We start from the raw sequence: 21,454 nt of genomic DNA, 5'->3' as shown, positions 1-21,454 counted from the left end.
GGAAGGGGCTAGAACCTCCATTTTTGCACTCAGGTCTAAGTCTCATGGCCCTCTATCAGAATTTGGGAAGATTGGAGAAACTTAATTTTTCGCCCAAAAAAAAAAACGTAAGGGGTACCACTGTCGTTTTTTTTTCGGGCCGAATTTTTGAGTTTCGATATCTCAGCTCTGGAAGGGGCTGGAACCTCCATTTTTGCACTCAGGTCTAAGTCTCATGGCCCTCTATCAGAATTTGGGAAGATTGGAGAAACTTAATTTTTCGCCCAAAAAAAAAAACGTAAGGGGTACCACTGTCGTTTTTTTTTCGGGCCGAATTTTTGAGTTTCGATATCTCAGCTCTGGAAGGGGCTAGAACCTCCATTTTTGCACTCAGGTCTAAGTCTCATGGCCCTCTATCAGAATTTGGGAAGATTGGAGAAACGTAATTTTTCGCCCGAAAAAAAAAACGTAAGGGGTACCACTGTCGTTTTTTTTTCGGGCCGAATTTTTGAGTTTCGATATCTCAGCTCTGGAAGGGGCTAGAACCTCCATTTTTGCACTCAGGTCTAAGTCTCATGGCCCTCTATCAGAATTTGGGAAGATTGGAGAAACTTAATTTTTCGCCCGAAAAAAAAAAACGTAAGGGGTACCACTGTCGTTTTTTTTTTTCGGGCCGAATTTTTGAGTTTCGATATCTCAGCTCTGGAAGGGGCTAGAACCTCCATTTTTGCACTCAGGTCTAAGTCTCATGGCCCTCTATCAGAATTTGGGAAGATTGGAGAAACTTAATTTTTCGCCCAAAAAAAAAAACGTAAGGGGTACCACTGTCGTTTTTTTTTCGGGCCGAATTTTTGAGTTTCGATATCTCAGCTCTGGAAGGGGCTAGAACCTCCATTTTTGCACTCAGGTCTAAGTCTCATGGCCCTCTATCAGAATTTGGGAAGATTGGAGAAACTTAATTTTTCGCCCAAAAAAAAAACGTAAGGGGTACCACTGTCGTTTTTTTTTCGGGCCGAATTTTTGAGTTTCGATATCTCAGCTCTGGAAGGGGCTAGAACCTCCATTTTTGCACTCAGGTCTAAGTCTCATGGCCCTCTATCAGAATTTGGGAAGATTGGAGAAACTTAATTTTTCGCCCGAAAAAAAAAAACGTAAGGGGTACCACTGTCGTTTTTTTTTCGGGCCGAATTTTTGAGTTTCGATATCTCAGCTCTGGAAGGGGCTAGAACCTCCATTTTTGCACTCAGGTCTAAGTCTCATGGCCCTCTATCAGAATTTGGGAAGATTGGAGAAACTTAATTTTTCGCCCAAAAAAAAAAAACGTAAGGGGTACCACTGTCGTTTTTTTTTCGGGCCGAATTTTTGAGTTTCGATATCTCAGCTCTGGAAGGGGCTAGAACCTCCATTTTTGCACTCAGGTCTAAGTCTCATGGCCCTCTATCAGAATTTGGGAAGATTGGAGAAACTTAATTTTTCGCCCAAAAAAAAAAAACGTAAGGGGTACCACTGTCGTTTTTTTTTTCGGGCCGAAATTTTTGAGTTTCGATATCTCAGCTCTGGAAGGGGCTAGAACCTCCATTTTTGCACTCAGGTCTAAGTCTCATGGCCCTCTATCAGAATTTGGGAAAATTGGAGAAACTTAATTTTTCGCCCGAAAAAAAAAACGTAAGGGGTACCACTGTCGTTTTTTTTTCGGGCCGAATTTTTGAGTTTCGATATCTCAGCTCTGGAAGGGGCTAGAACCTCCATTTTTGCACTCAGGTCTAAGTCTCATGGCCCTCTATCAGAATTTGGGAAGATTAGAGAAACTTAATTTTTCGCCCAAAAAAAAAAAACGTAAGGGGTACCACTGTCGTTTTTTTTTTCGGGCCGAATTTTTGAGTTTCGATATCTCAGCTCTGGAAGGGGCTAGAACCTCCATTTTTGCACTCAGGTCTAAGTCTCATGGCCCTCTATCAGAATTTGGGAAGATTGGAGAAACTTAATTTTTCGCCCAAAAAAAAAACGTAAGGGGTACCACTGTCGTTTTTTTTTCGGGCCGAATTTTTGAGTTTCGATATCTCAGCTCTGGAAGGGGCTAGAACCTCCATTTTTGCACTCAGGTCTAAGTCTCATGGCCCTCTATCAGAATTTGGGAAGATTGGAGAAACTTAATTTTTCGCCCAAAAAAAAAAAACGTAAGGGGTACCACTGTCGTTTTTTTTTCGGGCCGAATTTTTGAGTTTCGATATCTCAGCTCTGGAAGGGGCTAGAACCTCCATTTTTGCACTCAGGTCTAAGTCTCATGGCCCTCTATCAGAATTTGGGAAGATTGGAGAAACTTAATTTTTCGCCCGAAAAAAAAAACGTAAGGGGTACCACTGTCGTTTTTTTTTCGGGCCGAATTTTTGAGTTTCGATATCTCAGCTCTGGAAGGGGCTAGAACCTCCATTTTTGCACTCAGGTCTAAGTCCATGGCCCTCTATCAGAATTTGGGAAGATTGGAGAAACTGAATTTTTCGCCCAAAAAAAAAAACGTAAGGGGTACCACTGTCGTTTTTTTTTCGGGCCGAATTTTTGAGTTTCGATATCTCAGCTCTGGAAGGGGCTAGAACCTCCATTTTTGCACTCAGGTCTAAGTCTCATGGCCCTCTATCAGAATTTGGGAAGATTGGAGAAACTTAATTTTTCGCCCGAAAAAAAAAACGTAAGGGGTACCACTGTCGTTTTTTTTTCGGGCCGAATTTTTGAGTTTCGATATCTCAGCTCTGGAAGGGGCTAGAACCTCCATTTTTGCACTCAGGTCTAAGTCTCATGGCCCTCTATCAGAATTTGGGAAGATTGGAGAAACTTAATTTTTCGCCCAAAAAAAAAAACGTAAGGGGTACCACTGTCGTTTTTTTTTCGGGCCGAATTTTTGAGTTTCGATATCTCAGCTCTGGAAGGGGCTAGAACCTCCATTTTTGCACTCAGGTCTAAGTCTCATGGCCCTCTATCAGAATTTGGGAAGATTGGAGAAACTTAATTTTTCGCCCAAAAAAAAAAACGTAAGGGGTACCACTGTCGTTTTTTTTTCGGGCCGAATTTTTGAGTTTCGATATCTCAGCTCTGGAAGGGGCTAGAACCTCCATTTTTGCACTCAGGTCTAAGTCTCATGGCCCTCTATCAGAATTTGGGAAGATTGGAGAAACTTAATTTTTCGCCCAAAAAAAAAACGTAAGGGGTACCACTGTCGTTTTTTTTTCGGGCCGAATTTTTGAGTTTCGATATCTCAGCTCTGGAAGGGGCTAGAACCTCCATTTTTGCACTCAGGTCTAAGTCTCATGGCCCTCTATCAGAATTTGGGAAGATTGGAGAAACTTAATTTTTCGCCCAAAAAAAAAAACGTAAGGGGTACCACTGTCGTTTTTTTTTCGCGCCGAATTTTTGAGTTTCGATATCTCAGCTCTGGAAGGGGCTAGAACCTCCATTTTTGCACTCAGGTCTAAGTCTCATGGCCCTCTATCAGAATTTGGGAAGATTGGAGAAACGTAATTTTTCGCCCAAAAAAAAAAAACGTAAGGGGTACCACTGTCGTTTTTTTTTCGGGCCGAATTTTTGAGTTTCGATATCTCAGCTCTGGAAGGGGCTAGAACCTCCATTTTTGCACTCAGGTCTAAGTCTCATGGCCCTCTATCAGAATTTGGGAAGATTGGAGAAACTTAATTTTTCGCCCGAAAAAAAAAACGTAAGGGGTACCACTGTCGTTTTTTTTTTCGGGCCGAATTTTTGAGTTTCGATATCTCAGCTCTGGAAGGGGCTAGAACCTCCATTTTTGCACTCAGGTCTAAGTCTCATGGCCCTCTATCAGAATTTGGGAAGATTGGAGAAACGTAATTTTTCGCCCAAAAAAAAAAACGTAAGGGGTACCACTGTCGTTTTTTTTTTCGGGCCGAATTTTTGAGTTTCGATATCTCAGCTCTGGAAGGGGCTAGAACATCCATTTTTGCACTCAGGTCTAAGTCTCATGGCCCTCTATCAGAATTTGGGAAGATTGGAGAAACGTAATTTTTCGCCCGAAAAAAAAACGTAAGGGGTACCACTGTCGTTTTTTTTTTTCGGGCCGAATTTTTGAGTTTCGATATCTCAGCTCTGGAAGGGGCTAGAACCTCCATTTTTGCACTCAGGTCTAAGTCTCATGGCCCTCTATCAGAATTTGGGAAGATTGGAGAAACTTAATTTTTCGCCCGAAAAAAAAAACGTAAGGGGTACCACTGTCGTTTTTTTTTCGGGCCGAATTTTTGAGTTTCGATATCTCAGCTCTGGAAGGGGCTAGAACCTCCATTTTTGCACTCAGGTCTAAGTCTCATGGCCCTCTATCAGAATTTGGGAAGATTGGAGAAACTTAATTTTTCACCCAAAAAAAAAAACGTAAGGGGTACCACTGTCGTTTTTTTTTCGGGCCGAATTTTTGAGTTACGATATCTCAGCTCTGGAAGGGGCTAGAACCTCCATTTTTGCACTCAGGTCTAAGTCTCATGGCCCTCTATCAGAATTTGGGAAGATTGGAGAAACTTAATTTTTCGCCCGAAAAAAAAAAACGTAAGGGGTACCACTGTCGTTTTTTTTTTCGGGCCGAATTTTTGAGTTTCGATATCTCAGCTCTGGAAGGGGCTAGAACCTCCATTTTTGCACTCAGGTCTAAGTCTCATGGCCCTCTATCAGAATTTGGGAAGATTGGAGAAACTTAATTTTTCGCCCGAAAAAAAAAACGTAAGGGGTACCACTGTCGTTTTTTTTCGGGCCGAATTTTTGAGTTTCGATATCTCAGCTCTGGAAGGGGCTAGAACCTCCATTTTTGCACTCAGGTCTAAGTCTCATGGCCCTCTATCAGAATTTGGGAAGATTGGAGAAACTTAATTTTTCGCCCAAAAAAAAAAAACGTAAGGGGTACCACTGTCGTTTTTTTTTTCGGGCCGAATTTTTGAGTTTCGATATCTCAGCTCTGGAAGGGGCTAGAACCTCCATTTTTGCACTCAGGTCTAAGTCTCATGGCCCTCTATCAGATTTTGGGAAGATTGGAGAAACTTAATTTTTCGCCCGAAAAAAAAAACGTAAGGGGTACCACTGTCGTTTTTTTTTTCGGGCCGAATTTTTGAGTTTCGATATCTCAGCTCTGGAAGGGGCTAGAACCTCCATTTTTGCACTCAGGTCTAAGTCTCATGGCCCTCTATCAGAATTTGGGAAGATTGGAGAAACTTAATTTTTCGCCCAAAAAAAAAACGTAAGGGGTACCACTGTCGTTTTTTTTTCGGGCCGAATTTTTGAGTTTCGATATCTCAGCTCTGGAAGGGGCTAGAACCTCCATTTTTGCACTCAGGTCTAAGTCTCATGGCCCTCTATCAGAATTTGGGAAGATTGGAGAAACTTAATTTTTCGCCCGAAAAAAAAAACGTAAGGGGTACCACTGTCGTTTTTTTTTCGGGCCGAATTTTTGAGTTTCGATATCTCAGCTCTGAAAGGGGCTAGAACCTCCATTTTTGCACTCAGGTCTAAGTCTCATGGCCCTCTATCAGAATTTGGGAAGATTGGAGAAACTTAATTTTTCGCCCAAAAAAAAAACGTAAGGGGTACCACTGTCGTTTTTTTTCGGGCCGAATTTTTGAGTTTCGATATCTCAGCTCTGGAAGGGGCTAGAACCTCCATTTTTGCACTCAGGTCTAAGTCTCATGGCCCTCTATCAGAATTTGGGAAGATTGGAGAAACTTAATTTTTCGCCCAAAAAAAAAAACGTAAGGGGTACCACTGTCGTTTTTTTTTTCGGGCCGAATTTTTGAGTTTCGATATCTCAGCTCTGGAAGGGGCTAGAACCTCCATTTTTGCACTCAGGTCTAAGTCTCATGGCCCTCTATCAGAATTTGGGAAGATTGGAGAAACTTAATTTTTCGCCCAAAAAAAAAAACGTAAGGGGTACCACTGTCGTTTTTTTTTCGGGCCGAATTTTTGAGTTTCGATATCTCAGCTCTGGAAGGGGCTAGAACCTCCATTTTTGCACTCAGGTCTAAGTCTCATGGCCCTCTATCAGAATTTGGGAAGATTGGAGAAACTTAATTTTTCGCCCAAAAAAAAAAAACGTAAGGGGTACCACTGTCGTTTTTTTTTCGGGCCGAATTTTTGAGTTTCGATATCTCAGCTCTGGAAGGGGCTAGAACCTCCATTTTTGCACTCAGGTCTAAGTCTCATGGCCCTCTATCAGAATTTGGGAAGATTGGAGAAACTTAATTTTTCGCCCAAAAAAAAAAAACGTAAGGGGTACCACTGTCGTTTTTTTTTTCGGGCCGAAATTTTTGAGTTTCGATATCTCAGCTCTGGAAGGGGCTAGAACCTCCATTTTTGCACTCAGGTCTAAGTCTCATGGCCCTCTATCAGAATTTGGGAAAATTGGAGAAACTTAATTTTTCGCCCGAAAAAAAAAACGTAAGGGGTACCACTGTCGTTTTTTTTTCGGGCCGAATTTTTGAGTTTCGATATCTCAGCTCTGGAAGGGGCTAGAACCTCCATTTTTGCACTCAGGTCTAAGTCTCATGGCCCTCTATCAGAATTTGGGAAGATTAGAGAAACTTAATTTTTCGCCCAAAAAAAAAAAACGTAAGGGGTACCACTGTCGTTTTTTTTTTCGGGCCGAATTTTTGAGTTTCGATATCTCAGCTCTGGAAGGGGCTAGAACCTCCATTTTTGCACTCAGGTCTAAGTCTCATGGCCCTCTATCAGAATTTGGGAAGATTGGAGAAACTTAATTTTTCGCCCAAAAAAAAAAACGTAAGGGGTACCACTGTCGTTTTTTTTTCGGGCCGAATTTTTGAGTTTCGATATCTCAGCTCTGGAAGGGGCTAGAACCTCCATTTTTGCACTCAGGTCTAAGTCTCATGGCCCTCTATCAGAATTTTGGAAGATTGGAGAAACTTAATTTTTCGCCCAAAAAAAAAAAACGTAAGGGGTACCACTGTCGTTTTTTTTTCGGGCCGAATTTTTGAGTTTCGATATCTCAGCTCTGGAAGGGGCTAGAACCTCCATTTTTGCACTCAGGTCTAAGTCTCATGGCCCTCTATCAGAATTTGGGAAGATTGGAGAAACTTAATTTTTCGCCCGAAAAAAAAAACGTAAGGGGTACCACTGTCGTTTTTTTTTCGGGCCGAATTTTTGAGTTTCGATATCTCAGCTGGAAGGGGCTAGAACCTCCATTTTTGCACTCAGGTCTAAGTCTCATGGCCCTCTATCAGAATTTGGGAAGATTGGAGAAACTGAATTTTTCGCCCAAAAAAAAAAACGTAAGGGGTACCACTGTCGTTTTTTTTTCGGGCCGAATTTTTGAGTTTCGATATCTCAGCTCTGGAAGGGGCTAGAACCTCCATTTTTGCACTCAGGTCTAAGTCTCATGGCCCTCTATCAGAATTTGGGAAGATTGGAGAAACTTAATTTTTCGCCCGAAAAAAAAAACGTAAGGGGTACCACTGTCGTTTTTTTTTCGGGCCGAATTTTTGAGTTTCGATATCTCAGCTCTGGAAGGGGCTAGAACCTCCATTTTTGCACTCAGGTCTAAGTCTCATGGCCCTCTATCAGAATTTGGGAAGATTGGAGAAACTTAATTTTTCGCCCAAAAAAAAAAACGTAAGGGGTACCACTGTCGTTTTTTTTTCGGGCCGAATTTTTGAGTTTCGATATCTCAGCTCTGGAAGGGGCTAGAACCTCCATTTTTGCACTCAGGTCTAAGTCTCATGGCCCTCTATCAGAATTTGGGAAGATTGGAGAAACTTAATTTTTCGCCCAAAAAAAAAAACGTAAGGGGTACCACTGTCGTTTTTTTTTTCGGGCCGAATTTTTGAGTTTCGATATCTCAGCTCTGGAAGGGGCTAGAACCTCCATTTTTGCACTCAGGTCTAAGTCTCATGGCCCTCTATCAGAATTTGGGAAGATTGGAGAAACTTAATTTTTCGCCCAAAAAAAAAAACGTAAGGGGTACCACTGTCGTTTTTTTTTCGGGCCGAATTTTTGAGTTTCGATATCTCAGCTCTGGAAGGGGCTAGAACCTCCATTTTTGCACTCAGGTCTAAGTCTCATGGCCCTCTATCAGAATTTGGGAAGATTGGAGAAACTTAATTTTTCGCCCAAAAAAAAAAACGTAAGGGGTACCACTGTCGTTTTTTTTTCGGGCCGAATTTTTGAGTTTCGATATCTCAGCTCTGGAAGGGGCTAGAACCTCCATTTTGCACTCAGGTCTAAGTCTCATGGCCCTCTATCAGAATTTGGGAAGATTGGATAAACTTAATTTTTCGCCCCAAAAAAAAACGTAAGGGGTACCACTGTCGTTTTTTTTTTCGGGCCGAATTTTTGAGTTTCGATATCTCAGCTCTGGAAGGGGCTAGAACCTCCATTTTTGCACTCAGGTCTAAGTCTCATGGCCCTCTATCAGAATTTGGGAAGATTGGAGAAACTTAATTTTTCGCCCGAAAAAAAAAACGTAAGGGGTACCACTGTCGTTTTTTTTTCGGGCCGAATTTTTGAGTTTCGATATCTCAGCTCTGAAAGGGGCTAGAACCTCCATTTTTGCACTCAGGTCTAAGTCTCATGGCCCTCTATCAGAATTTGGGAAGATTGGAGAAACTTAATTTTTCGCCCAAAAAAAAAACGTAAGGGGTACCACTGTCGTTTTTTTTCGGGCCGAATTTTTGAGTTTCGATATCTCAGCTCTGGAAGGGGCTAGAACCTCCATTTTTGCACTCAGGTCTAAGTCTCATGGCCCTCTATCAGAATTTGGGAAGATTGGAGAAACTTAATTTTTCGCCCAAAAAAAAAAACGTAAGGGGTACCACTGTCGTTTTTTTTTTTCGGGCCGAATTTTTGAGTTTCGATATCTCAGCTCTGGAAGGGGCTAGAACCTCCATTTTTGCACTCAGGTCTAAGTCTCATGGCCCTCTATCAGAATTTGGGAAGATTGGAGAAACTTAATTTTTCGCCCGAAAAAAAAAACGTAAGGGGTACCACTGTCGTTTTTTTTCGGGCCGAATTTTTGAGTTTCGATATCTCAGCTCTGGAAGGGGCTAGAACCTCCATTTTTGCACTCAGGTCTAAGTCTCATGGCCCTCTATCAGAATTTGGGAAGATTGAAGAAACTTAATTTTTCGCCCAAAAAAAAAAACGTAAGGGGTACCACTGTCGTTTTTTTTTCGGGCCGAATTTTTGAGTTTCGATATCTCAGCTCTGGAAGGGGCTAGAACCTCCATTTTTGCACTCAGGTCTAAGTCTCATGGCCCTCTATCAGAATTTGGAAAGATTGGAGAAACTTAATTTTTCGCCCAAAAAAAAAACGTAAGGGGTACCACTGTCGTTTTTTTTTTCGGGCCGAATTTTTGAGTTTCGATACTCAGGTCTAAGTCTCATGGCCCTCTATCAGAATTTGGGAAGATTGGAGAAACGTAATTTTTCGCCCGAAAAAAAACCGTAAGGGGTACCACTGTCGTTTTTTTTTTCGGGCCGAATTTTTGAGTTTCGATATCTCAGCTCTTGAAGGGCCTAGAACCTCCATTTTTGCACTCAGGTCTAAGTCTCATGGCCCTCTATCAGAATTTGGGAAGATTGGAGAAACTTAATTTTTCGCCCGAAAAAAAAAACGTAAGGGGTACCACTGTCGTTTTTTTTTTCGGGCCGAATTTTTGAGTTTCGATATCTCAGCTCTGGAAGGGGCTAGAACCTCCATTTTTGCACTCAGGTCTAAGTCTCATGGCCCTCTATCAGAATTTGGGAAGATTGGAGAAACTTAATTTTTTGCCCGAAAAAAAAAAACGTAAGGGGTACCACTGTCCTTTTTTTTTTCGGGCCGAATTTTTGAGTTTCGATATCTCAGCTCTGGAAGGGGCTAGAACCTCCATTTTTGCACTCATGTCTAAGTCTCATGGCCCTCTATCAGAATTTGGGAAGATTGGAGAAACTTAATTTTTCGCCCGAAAAAAAAAACGTAAGGGGTACCACTGTCGTTTTTTTTTCGGGCCGAATTTTTGAGTTTCGATATCTCAGCTCTGGAAGGGGCTAGAACCTCCATTTTTGCACTCAGGTCTAAGTCTCATGGCCCTCTATCAGAATTTGGGAAGATCGGAGAAACTTAATTTTTCGCCCAAAAAAAAAACGTAAGGGGTACCACTGTCGTTTTTTTTTCGGGCCGAATTTTTGAGTTTCGATATCTCAGCTCTGGAAGGGGCTAGAACCTCCATTTTTGCACTCAGGTCTAAGTCTCATGGCCCTCTATCAGAATTTGGGAAGATTGGAGAAACTTAATTTTTCACCCGAAAAAAAAAACGTAAGGGGTACCACTGTCGTTTTTTTTTCGGGCCGAATTTTTGAGTTTCGATATCTCAGCTCTGGAAGGGGCTAGAACCTCCATTTTTGCACTCAGGTCTAAGTCTCATGGCCCTCTATCAGAATTTGGGAAGATTGGAGAAACTTAATTTTTCGCCCAAAAAAAAAACGTAAGGGGTACCACTGTCGTTTTTTTTTCGGGCCGAATTTTTGAGTTTCGATATCTCAGCTCTGGAAGGGGCTAGAACCTCAATTTTTGCACTCAGGTCTAAGTCTCATGGCCCTCTATCAGAATTTGGGAAGATTGGAGAAACTTAATTTTTCGCCCAAAAAAAAAAACGTAAGGGGTACCACTGTCGTTTTTTTTTCGGGCCGAATTTTTGAGTTTCGATATCTCAGCTCTGGAAGGGGCTAGAACCTCCATTTTTGCACTCAGGTCTAAGTCTCATGGCCCTCTATCAGAATTTGGGAAGATTGGAGAAACGTAATTTTTCGCCCAAAAAAAAAACGTAAGGGGTACCACTGTCGTTTTTTTTTCGGGCCGAATTTTTGAGTTTCGATATCTCAGCTCTGGAAGGGGCTAGAACCTCCATTTTTGCACTCAGGTCTAAGTCTCATGGCCCTCTATCAGAATTTGGGAAGATTGGAGAAACTTAATTTTTCACCCAAAAAAAAAAACGTAAGGGGTACCACTGTCGTTTTTTTTTTCGGGCCGAATTTTTGAGTTTCGATATCTCAGCTCTGGAAGGGGCTAGAACCTCCATTTTTGCACTCAGGTCTAAGTCTCATGGCCCTCTATCAGAATTTGGGAAGATTGGAGAAACTTAATTTTTCGCCCAAAAAAAAAAACGTAAGGGGTACCACTGTCCTTTTTTTTTTCGGGCCGAATTTTTGAGTTTCGATATCTCAGCTCTGGAAGGGGCTAGAACCTCCATTTTTGCACTCAGGTCTAAGTCTCATGGCCCTCTATCAGAATTTGGGAAGATTGGAGAAACTTAATTTTTCGCCCAAAAAAAAAAAACGTAAGGGGTACCACTGTCGTTTTTTTTTTTCGGGCCGAATTTTTGAGTTTCGATATCTCAGCTCTGGAAGGGGCTAGAACCTCCATTTTTGCACTCAGGTCTAAGTCTCATGGCCCTCTATCAGAATTTGGGAAGATTGGAGAAACTTAATTTTTCGCCCGAAAAAAAAAACGTAAGGGGTACCACTGTCGTTTTTTTTTTCGGGCCGAATTTTTGAGTTTCGATATCTCAGCTCTGGAAGGGGCTAGAACCTCCATTTTTGCACTCAGGTCTAAGTCTCATGGCCCTCTATCAGAATTTGGGAAGATTGGAGAAACTTAATTTTTCGCCCAAAAAAAAAAAACGTAAGGGGTACCACTGTCGTTTTTTTTTCAGGCCGAATTTTTGAGTTTCGATATCTCAGCTCTGGAAGGGGCTAGAACCTCCATTTTTGCACTCAGGTCTAAGTCTCATGGCCCTCTATCAGAATTTGGGAAGATTGGAGAAACTTAATTTTTCGCCCGAAAAAAAAAACGTAAGGGGTACCACTGTCGTTTTTTTTTTCGGGCCGAATTTTTGAGTTTCGATATCTCAGCTCTGAAAGGGGCTAGAACCTCAATTTTTGCACTCAGGTCTAAGTCTCATGGCCCTCTATCAGATTTTGGGAAGATTGGAGAAACTTAATTTTTCGCCCAAAAAAAAAAAAACGTAAGGGGTACCACTGTCGTTTTTTTTTCGGGCCGAATTTTTGAGTTTCGATATCTCAGCTCTGGAAGGGGCTAGAACCTCCATTTTTGCACTCAGGTCTAAGTCTCATGGCCCTCTATCAGAATTTGGGAAGATTGGAGAAACTTAATTTTTCGCCCAAAAAAAAAAAACGTAAGGGGTACCACTGTCGTTTTTTTTTTCGGGCCGAAATTTTTGAGTTTCGATATCTCAGCTCTGGAAGGGGCTAGAACCTCCATTTTTGCACTCAGGTCTAAGTCTCATGGCCCTCTATCAGAATTTGGGAAGATTGGAGAAACTTAATTTTTCGCCCGAAAAAAAAAACGTAAGGGGTACCACTGTCGTTTTTTTTTCGGGCCGAATTTTTGAGTTTCGATATCTCAGCTCTGGAAGGGGCTAGAACCTCCATTTTTGCACTCAGGTCTAAGTCTCATGGCCCTCTATCAGAATTTGGGAAGATTGGAGAAACTTAATTTTTCGCCCAAAAAAAAAAAACGTAAGGGGTACCACTGTCGTTTTTTTTTCGGGCCGAATTTTTGAGTTTCGATATCTCAGCTCTGGAAGGGGCTAGAACCTCCATTTTTGCACTCAGGTCTAAGTCTCATGGCCCTCTATCAGAATTTGGGAAGATTGGAGAAACTTAATTTTTCGCCCAAAAAAAAAAAACGTAAGGGGTACCACTGTCGTTTTTTTTTCGGGCCGAATTTTTGAGTTTCGATATCTCAGCTCTGGAAGGGGCTAGAACCTCCATTTTTGCACTCAGGTCTAAGTCTCATGGCCCTCTATCAGAATTTGGGAAGATTGGAGAAACTTAATTTTTCGCCCAAAAAAAAAAAACGTAAGGGGTACCACTGTCGTTTTTTTTTCGGGCCGAATTTTTGAGTTTCGATATCTCAGCTCTGGAAGGGGCTAGAACCTCCATTTTTGCACTCAGGTCTAAGTCTCATGGCCCTCTATCAGAATTTGGGAAGATTGGAGAAACTTAATTTTTCGCCCAAAAAAAAAACGTAAGGGGTACCACTGTCGTTTTTTTTTTCGGGCCGAATTTTTTAGTTTCGATATCTCAGCTCTGGAAGGGGCTAGAACCTCCATTTTTGCACTCAGGTCTAAGTCTCATGGCCCTCTATCAGAATTTGGGAAGATTGGAGAAACTTAATTTTTCGCCCGAAAAAAAAAACGTAAGGGGTACCACTGTCGTTTTTTTTTCGGGCCGAATTTTTGAGTTTCGATATCTCAGCTCTGGAAGGGGCTAGAACCTCCATTTTTGCACTCAGGTCTAAGTCTCATGTCCCTCTATCAGAATTTGGGAAGATTGGAGAAACTTAATTTTTCGCCCGAAAAAAAAAAACGTAAGGGGTACCACTGTCGTTTTTTTTCGGGCCGAATTTTTGAGTTTCGATATCTCAGCTCTGGAAGGGGCTAGAACCTCCATTTTTGCACTCAGGTCTAAGTCTCATGGCCCTCTATCAGAATTTGGGAAGATTGGAGAAACTTAATTTTTCGCCCAAAAAAAAAAAACGTAAGGGGTACCACTGTCGTTTTTTTTTCGGGCCGAATTTTTGATTTTCGATATCTCAGCTCTGGAAGGGGCTAGAACCTCCATTTTTGCACTCAGGTCTAAGTCTCATGGCCCTCTATCAGAATTTGGGAAGATTGGAGAAACTTAATTTTTCGCCCAAAAAAAAAAAACGTAAGGGGTACCACTGTCGTTTTTTTTTCGGGCCGAATTTTTGAGTTTCGATATCTCAGCTCTGGAAGGGGCTAGAACCTCCATTTTTGCACTCAGGTCTAAGTCTCATGGCCCTCTATCAGAATTTGGGAAGATTGGAGAAACTTAATTTTTCGCCCAAAAAAAAAAACGTAAGGGGTACCACTGTCGTTTTTTTTTTCGGGCCGAATTTTTTAGTTTCGATATCTCAGCTCTGGAAGGGGCTAGAACCTCCATTTTTGCACTCAGGTCTAAGTCTCATGGCCCTCTATCAGAATTTGGGAAGATTGGAGAAACTTAATTTTTCGCCCAAAAAAAAAAACGTAAGGGGTACCACTGTCGTTTTTTTTTCGGGCCGAATTTTTGAGTTTCGATATCTCAGCTCTGGAAGGGGCTAGAACCTCAATTTTTGCACTCAGGTCTAAGTCTCATGGCCCTCTATCAGAATTTGGGAAGATTGGAGAAACTTAATTTTTCGCCCGAAAAAAAAAACGTAAGGGGTACCACTGTCGTTTTTTTTTTTCGGGCCGAATTTTTGAGTTTCGATATCTCAGCTCTGGAAGGGGCTAGAACCTCAATTTTTGCACTCAGGTCTAAGTCTCATGGCCCTCTATCAGAATTTGGGAAGATTGGAGAAACTTAATTTTTCGCCCGAAAAAAAAAACGTAAGGGGTACCACTGTCGTTTTTTTTTCGGGCCGAATTTTTGAGTTTCGATATCTCAGCTCTGGAAGGGGCTAGAACCTCCATTTTTGCACTCAGGTCTAAGTCTCATGGCCCTCTATCAGAATTTGGGAAGATTGGAGAAACTTAATTTTTCGCCCCAAAAAAAAAACGTAAGGGGTACCACTGTCGTTTTTTTTTCGGGCCGAATTTTTGAGTTTCGATATCTCAGCTCTGGAAGGGGCTAGAACCTCCATTTTTGCACTCAGGTCTAAGTCTCATGGCCCTCTATCAGAATTTGGGAAGATTGGAGAAACTTAATTTTTCGCCCGAAAAAAAAAACGTAAGGGGTACCACTGTCGTTTTTTTTTCGGGCCGAATTTTTGAGTTTCGATATCTCAGCTCTGGAAGGGGCTAGAACCTCCATTTTTGCACTCAGGTCTAAGTCTCATGGCCCTCTATCAGAATTTGGGAAGATTGGAGAAACTTAATTTTTCGCCCAAAAAAAAAAACGTAAGGGGTACCACTGTCGTTTTTTTTTCGGGCCGAATTTTTGAGTTTCGATATCTCAGCTCTGGAAGGGGCTAGAACCTCCATTTTTGCACTCAGGTCTAAGTCTCATGGCCCTCTATCAGAATTTGGGAAGATTGGAGAAACTTAATTTTTCGCCCAAAAAAAAAAACGTAAGGGGTACCACTGTCGTTTTTTTTTCGGGCCGAATTTTTGAGTTTCGATATCTCAGCTCTGGAAGGGGCTAGAACCTCCATTTTTGCACTCAGGTCTAAGTCTCATGGCCCTCTATCAGAATTTGGGAAGATTGGAGAAACTTAATTTTTCGCCCCAAAAAAAAAACGTAAGGGGTACCACTGTCGTTTTTTTTTCGGGCCGAATTTTTGAGTTTCGATATCTCAGCTCTGGAAGGGGCTAGAACCTCCATTTTTGCACTCAGGTCTAAGTCTCATGGCCCTCTATCAGAATTTGGGAAGATTGGAGAAACTTAATTTTTCGCCCAAAAAAAAAAACGTAAGGGGTACCACTGTCGTTTTTTTTTCGGGCCGAATTTTTGAGTTTCGATATCTCAGCTCTGGAAGGGGCTAGAACCTCCATTTTTGCACTCAGGTCTAAGTCTCATGGCCCTCTATCAGAATTTGGGAAGATTGGAGAAACTTAATTTTTCGCCCAAAAAAAAAAACGTAAGGGGTACCACTGTCGTTTTTTTTTCGGGCCGAATTTTTGAGTTTCGATATCTCAGCTCTGGAAGGGGCTAGAACCTCCATTTTTGCACTCAGGTCTAAGTCTCATGGCCCTCTATCAGAATTTGGGAAGATTGGAGAAACTTAATTTTTCGCCCGAAAAAAAAAACGTAAGGGGTACCACTGTCGTTTTTTTTTCGGGCCGAATTTTTGAGTTTCGATATCTCAGCTCTGGAAGGGGCTAGAACCTCCATTTTTGCACTCAGGTCTAAGTCTCATGGCCCTCTATCAGAATTTGGGAAGATTGGAGAAACTTAATTTTTCGCCCAAAAAAAAAAACGTAAGGGGTACCACTGTCGTTTTTTTTTCGGGCCGAATTTTTGAGTTTCGATATCTCAGCTCTGGAAGGGGCTAGAACCTCCATTTTTGCACTCAGGTCTAAGTCTCATGGCCCTCTATCAGAATTTGGGAAGATTGGAGAAACTTAATTTTTCGCCCGAAAAAAAAAACGTAAGGGGTACCACTGTCGTTTTTTTTTCGGGCCGAATTTTTGAGTTTCGATATCTCAGCTCTGGAAGGGGCTAGAACCTCCATTTTTGCACTCAGGTCTAAGTCTCATGGCCCTCTATCAGAATTTGGGAAGATTGGAGAAACTTAATTTTTCGCCCCAAAAAAAAAACGTAAGGGGTACCACTGTCGTTTTTTTTTCGGGCCGAATTTTTGAGTTTCGATATCTCAGCTCTGGAAGGGGCTAGAACCTCCATTTTTGCACTCAGGTCTAAGTCTCATGGCCCTCTATCAGAATTTGGGAAGATTGGAGAAACTTAATTTTTCGCCCAAAAAAAAAAAACGTAAGGGGTACCACTGTCGTTTTTTTTTTCGGGCCGAATTTTTGAGTTTCGATATCTCAGCTCTGGAAGGGGCTAGAACCTCCATTTTTGCACTCAGGTCTAAGTCTCATGGCCCTCTATCAGAATTTGGGAAGATTGGAGAAACTTAATTTTTCGCCCAAAAAAAAAAATGTAAGGGGTACCACTGTCGTTTTTTTTTTCGGGCCGAATTTTTGAGTTTCGATATCTCAGCTCTGGAAGGGGCTAGAACCTCCATTTTTGCACTCAGGTCTAAGTCTCATGGCCCTCTATCAGAATTTGGGAAGATTGGAGAAACTTAATTTTTCGCCCGAAAAAAAAAACGTAAGGGGTACCACTGTCGTTTTTTTTTTCGGGCCGAATTTTTGAGTTTCGATATCTCAGCTCTGGAAGGGGCTAGAACCTCCATTTTTGCACTCAGGTCTAAGTCTCATGGCCCTCTATCAGAATTTGGGAAGATTGGAGAAACTTAATTTTTCGCCCGAAAAAAAAAACGTAAGGGGTACCACTGTCGTTTTTTTTTCGGGCCGAATTTTTGAGTTTCGATATCTCAGCTCTGGAAGGGGCTAGAACCTCCATTTTTGCACTCAGGTCTAAGTCTCATGGCCCTCTATCAGAATTTGGGAAGATTGGAGAAACTTAATTTTTCGCCCAAAAAAAAAAACGTAAGGGGTACCACTGTCGTTTTTTTTTTTCGGGCCGAATTTTTGAGTTTCGATATCTCAGCTCTGGAAGGGGCTAGAACCTCCATTTTTGCACTCAGGTCTAAGTCTCATGGCCCTCTATCATAATTTGGGAAGATTGGAGAAACGTAATTTTTCGCCCGAAAAAAAAACGTAAGGGGTACCACTGTCGTTTTTTTTTTTCGGGCCGAATTTTTGAGTTTCGATATCTCAGCTCTGGAAGGGGCTAGAACCTCCATTTTTGCACTCAGGTCTAAGTCTCATGGCCCTCTATCAGAATTTGGGAAGATTGGAGAAACTTAATTTTTCGCCCGAAAAAAAAAAACGTAAGGGGTACCACTGTCGTTTTTTTTTCGGGCCGAATTTTTGAGTTTCGATATCTCAGCTCTGGAAGGGGCTAGAACCTCCATTTTTGCACTCAGGTCTAAGTCTCATGGCCCTCTATCAGAATTTGGGAAGATTGGAGAAACTTAATTTTTCGCCCGAAAAAAAAAACGTAAGGGGTACCACTGTCGTTTTTTTTTCGGGCCGAATTTTTGAGTTTCGATATCTCAGCTCTGGAAGGGGCTAGAACCTCCATTTTTGCACTCAGGTCTAAGTCTCATGGCCCTCTATCAGAATTTGGGAAGATTGGAGAAACTTAATTTTTCGCCCAAAAAAAAAAAACGTAAGGGGTACCACTGTCGTTTTTTTTTTCGGGCCGAATTTTTGAGTTTCGATATCTCAGCTCTGGAAGGGGCTAGAACCTCCATTTTTGCACTCAGGTCTAAGTCTCATGGCCCTCTATCAGAATTTGGGAAGATTGGAGAAACTTAATTTTTCGCCCGAAAAAAAAAACGTAAGGGGTACCACTGTCGTTTTTTTTTTCGGGCCGAATTTTTGAGTTTCGATATCTCAGCTCTGGAAGGGGCTAGAACCTCCATTTTTGCACTCAGGTCTAAGTCTCATGGCCCTCTATCAGAATTTGGGAAGATTGGAGAAACTTAATTTTTCGCCCAAAAAAAAAAAACGTAAGGGGTACCACTGTCGTTTTTTTTTCGGGACGAATTTTTGAGTTTCGATATCTCAGCTCTGGAAGGGGCTAGAGCCTCCATTTTTGCACTCAGGTCTAAGCCTCATGGCCCTCTATCAGAATTTGGGAAGATTGGAGAAACTTAATTTTTCGCCCAAAAAAAAAAACGTAAGGGGTACCACTGTCGTTTTTTTTTCGGGCCGAATTTTTGAGTTTCGATATCTCAGCTCTGGAAGGGGCTAGAGCAGGGGTGTCCAAACTTTTTTTAGTGAGGGCCAAATACAGAAAAATAAACAGTGGGCCGGGCCACACACTATATTGACACATGAATACTGCGTTTTTAAGACCTGGCTTGTTACTCAAGGTCTCTACATAAAAAAGAAACACACACAAACAGTTTGGGTTTTAACATTTTAAATAAATAAAGAAATGTTTATTATTAAAGTAAAAAATGTGGTATGAATTAAATACACTTAATACAGTGTCAGTTGTGTGTGTTTGCAAAGAGTCAGGTTAATAACTGGAACTGCACTGCCCATGCACTGGACAGGCCTGTAGGTGGCACAGGTGGTCCTAACATTGTAACTCACCTATAATGTGAAGAACATTGCACTCAATGTACATATCAATGGATAGTGAAAACATGTGACAATTTGCCCCAGGTTGATATTTATGAAAAAAAATACTTTCAGTTTAAAAACTACTTTTAGTATATACATTTTTTTTTTTTAAGGTTAAGTGAAAACCAACATACTTTGATGAAACAAAACCTTGCTGGAGAAAATACAGATGTTGATAGTTTTTTTTTTTTTTACTCAAAACCTCCTATTTACTTGGATAGAGCCCTTGTGACAACTAGCCCCGTTCTACTTTCAATTATATTCATTGAAAACATGAACATGTGTAAACTGTCTGTAATTAAGGTTTGCCATATTTAGCAGGACTTGACAGACTAATCTGAGGCAATTTCAAGAGACTGTTAATTCGCCTAAAGAACAATTCTCATAAATAAATAAAATACTTCAAAACTAATGCACACAATTCAAAAGCGACAAAGAGGAAGAAGGTGCAACAAGGTTCAAGGTCATGTGTGCGCTGCTTTTAGCTTTATTGCTGTTTAATGTGAACTGATAATTCTATAATGTGAAGAACATTGTACTCAGTGGGAGCAGTGATGCTGTCCTTTGGATTGAAGGATGGCTGACATGTCAGGAGAAAGTTTGGTGGTTGAGACACGAAGGACTTCACAGAGATGGCTATCAGCCATTCTGGTTCTCAATCTGCTTTTGTTCTGATTTAACAGAGAAAACGTTTGTTCACATATGTATGTTGAGCCGAACAGGCTCATCATTCTTTTTGCCTGGCGTCTCATCAGAGGAAACTTAGCACTATCCAAACTCTGATAGAAGTCAGGGAGGGAGAGAAGCTGATGTTGACTCTTCAGAGAATCATCGCATTGCATTTCAATCAGTTCTAACTGCAGATTCTCTTCCACTTCTTCTGCATCCACCAGGAAGGGGGTCGAGAACAGCTTGATTTGTTTTTCAATGACAGAAAAATCTTGGAAACGCTGGTTGAATTCTGTCACGAGAGATGCAAACACAGACACATATTTCTCCTTTTTAGAAGAAAGGTCGGCCGTTGGAAAAGCAGACTTGATTTCAGACAGTGCAGGAAAGTGAGCAACATTAAAGCTTCGTAGTTGTGTCTCAAACAGGCGGAGCTTTACACGGAAGGCTTTCACGTGCGCATACAGGTGTGGCAACAGCTGTTCTTTGCCCTGTAGGTTCTTGTTTAGTGTATTCAGATGATGAGTAAGATCAACTAAAAATGCCAGGTCGGCCAGCCACAGAGGGTCACTGAGTTCATGAAGAGGTCGGCCCTTCTCTTTCATAAACCGATCGATTTCTGATCTCAATGAATAAAACCGCTGCAGCACTAAGCCCCGGCTCAGCCAGCGCACCTCAGAGTGGTAGAGCACATCCCCGTATTCAGCATCCACCTCAGAAAGGAAAGCTTGAAATTCTCTGTGGTACAGTCCTCTAGCTCGAATTATGTTGACAGTTTTTACAACAGTGTTCATCACATCGCCCAGCTGTACAGTCTTGGCACACAGTGCTTCTTGGTGAATTATGCAGTGCATCTTAAAAGCCTCGCCCCCGCTCTCTTTTACCTTGGCGCAGACCATCGATGCCATTCCTTTGCGATCGCCCGTCATGGCCGGAGCTCCATCAGTTGTTACTCCACAGAGCTTGTCCCATTTAAGCCCCATCTTTTCAACTGCCTCTGACACAGCTTCAAAAATATCTCTACCTGTCGTTGTGCCTTTTAGGCTCTTCATATCAAGCAGCTCCTCCGTACAGCAAAAATTATCATCTACTCCCCGCAAAAAAATTAACAGCTGCGCGGTGTCTGTAGCATCCGTGCTCTCATCGCATGCAATCGAGTAAAAATCAAAAGCACAAGCTTTGTCTCTCAGCTGAAGTTTCAAGTTAGCAGACAAGTCCTCGATTCTCCGCACTATAGTATTTCTGGATAAGCTCACGTTGTTGAAATCCTGCACTTTCTCCGGGCACATTATTTCTGTGACTTTAATGAAGCACTGCTTTATGAAAGCACCATCTGAGAACGGTTTGCCGTGCTGGGCAATAAGTTTAGCGACTTCATAGCTTGCTGTTGTGGCGTTTTCTTGTATTTTGTTAGCACGGAAAAAAAACTGTTGTTGAGCTTGCAGGCTAGCTGCCATTTGTTTGACTTTCTGCGTTCGTTCGGCACCGGTGTACGATGTGTAGCTCTGATGTTTGGTTTCATAGTGCCGACGGACATTATACTCTTTCATCACAGCAACATCTTCATTGCAAATCAAACAGACACACTTTCCGTTGATTTCTTTGAAAAAATAGTCATTTTCCCACCTTGTTTGAAATCTTCTACACTCATTTGCTATTTTTCGTTTCTTGGGTGCTGCCATTTCTGGTGACTCGCGGTAAAAGTTTTTCTACTAGCTACGAGAGGCACCGTTTCTGTGGTGGGCTGCCTGGCTCCATCTAGTGTTAAAACTGAGAAGTGCAGAGAACAGTTGAGCTCAAGTTTCTTGTGTGGGCCATATTCAATTATATTTTCAGAATTTGCTGCGGGCCAATAAAAACTGGGCCGCGGGCCGCAGTTGGCCCGCGGGCCGTAGTTTGGACACCCCTAGGCTAGAGCCTCCATTTTTGCACTCAGGTCTAAGCCTCATGGCCCTCTATCAGAATCCAGAGTTTTGGGAAGATTGGAGAAACGTAATTTTTCGCCCAAAAAAAAAAAAACGTAA

General features: G+C 41.8%; 2 pseudogenes; one reads left to right on the top strand and one right to left on the bottom strand.

Annotated features, from left to right (window-relative positions):
* Positions 1-18,808, top strand: part of LOC120492977 (vitellogenin-like) — a 198,579-nt pseudogene extending 179,771 nt beyond the window's left edge.
* A 492-nt stretch (positions 18,809-19,300) lies between these two features.
* Positions 19,301-21,176, bottom strand: LOC148995819 (general transcription factor II-I repeat domain-containing protein 2 pseudogene; annotated as a pseudogene).
* Between the last annotated feature and the right edge of the window lie 278 nt (positions 21,177-21,454).

The sequence above is a fragment of the Pimephales promelas genome, chromosome 2, assembly GCF_988280905.1.
Source record: "Pimephales promelas chromosome 2, fPimPro1.hap1.1, whole genome shotgun sequence".
Taxonomy (NCBI): Eukaryota; Metazoa; Chordata; class Actinopteri; order Cypriniformes; family Leuciscidae; genus Pimephales; species Pimephales promelas.
This window is presented reverse-complemented; position numbering and strand designations above follow the sequence as displayed.